At 34.4% G+C, this 1,633-nt stretch overlaps 1 non-coding gene across 1 annotated transcript; it reads left to right on the top strand.

Annotated features, from left to right (window-relative positions):
* Positions 1 to 705: 705 nt before the first annotated feature.
* LOC134544198 (5S ribosomal RNA) lies at positions 706 to 824 on the top strand. Its single transcript, XR_010077590.1, has one exon. It is a non-coding gene; the product is annotated as a 5S ribosomal RNA (ribosomal RNA).
* Positions 825 to 1,633: the final 809 nt, after the last annotated feature.

Raw genomic sequence — 1,633 nt, 5'->3', positions numbered from 1 at the left:
GCCCCGAGTGCAAATTTCTCGTCTGCACTGCTGGCTGGATGATTATGTGATGTTTTGAAGGAGGGTGTTTTTTTTTTGTTTGGATTTTGTGTGAGGGGGGGAGGGGGCTGGGCTAGCTTTTTTTTTTTTAAATTTTCTAAACATTCATCTCTTATGTAACAGTGTTCAGCATTAAAAAATTTAAAAGAAGAGGCACTTACTCATCAATTTCAAAACAGCCTATGAAGAAAAATAAAAAAAATTTAAATTCATTCCAGTTTTATACATTCATGATTTGATCACATGTATAACTTTTCTTTTTTATTACCTTATTTAATTTTATTATTATTACTACTATTGCTGCTACAACCTAGAAGATACCTCAGTGATACTAATACCTGCTGGTAAAGTTAAAGGTTTCACCTTTCTTTCTTTAAACATATCACAATACCTTTCTTGAGTTAAATATTATCTAATGGCTTTAAGAAGTTATGGTAATGTTCATCAGTTATAGAGTGTGGGTTTGTGTGTGTGTGTGAGAGTGTATTTTGAAGAGGGCTTTGGTGGTTGGGATGGTGAGGGTGGTGGGTGTTGTGTATGGGGAGGGGGGGGGGAAGTAAAAGAGTGTTCATTACACGATTTCTCCTGTTGTTTGTAACAATCACACCTGGTATAGCTATTTCGAGTGGCAAATACAAACTGCAAAAAAAAAACATCTATATCATTGCCAACGGCCATATCACGATGAACACACCGGTTCTCGTCCGATCACCGAAGTTAAGCATCGTCGAGCGTGGTTAGTACTTAGATGGGTGACCGCTTGGGAACACCACGTGCCGTTGGCACTACTATTTTGCACCCTACAGAAAAAAATTTTTTTTTTAAAAATTTCAATTTTAAATTTTTTTTTCCCCCACAATCACCACATTTCCCCCCCCCCCCCTAACACACACACTCACTCTCTCTCAATCAATCAATCAATCAATCAATCAATCAATCAATCACTCACTCACTCACTCACTCACTCACCCACCCAGTAGCTGTGAATCTTTGCATGTGTATACCTCATACAAAATTCAAAGTGAAAAAATAAATATATAAGTGTATATGTATGTATGTATGTATGTATGTATGTATGTATATATGTATATATATATATATATATATATATATATATATATATATATATAAACACACACACACACACCTATTTTGAAGTTTCTCTGTTTCAGTGGGCAGTTATGTATAATAATGAGAGATTCAAAAAGACGTTGATAACAATGTCATCAATGCCTGTTTAGTGTGCTCATTTGTTGGATGGTCGGCAGCAATACTAGAGGTGGTACAGCTGTAACCTGTAAAATTGTACCTGCAATGTGTTGTGTATGGAAAAAAATAAAAATTATATCATCTAAATTTTTGTTATCCAACAATAACCTTCCCATCAATGCATGATGTCACAGTAGCCATAGCTCTACTCTTTCTGCCATATAACATTGGGGGAAAAAAAAAAAAAAAAAGGAGCTATTAGAATAATAACAAAAGATAAAAAATCATCTAACTGCAGACCAAAATTCAAAAAACTTAAAGTCCTGACTGCCATAAATGAATACGTTCTAGAAACTTTTTATTCATTCTTAAGAAAAAGAAGAAA

This window comes from Bacillus rossius, unplaced genomic scaffold (assembly GCF_032445375.1).
Source record: "Bacillus rossius redtenbacheri isolate Brsri unplaced genomic scaffold, Brsri_v3 Brsri_v3_scf32, whole genome shotgun sequence".
Classification (NCBI taxonomy): domain Eukaryota; kingdom Metazoa; phylum Arthropoda; class Insecta; order Phasmatodea; family Bacillidae; genus Bacillus; species Bacillus rossius.
Note: the sequence above shows the minus strand (reverse complement) of the source record. Positions and strands in the feature narration are given on the sequence as shown.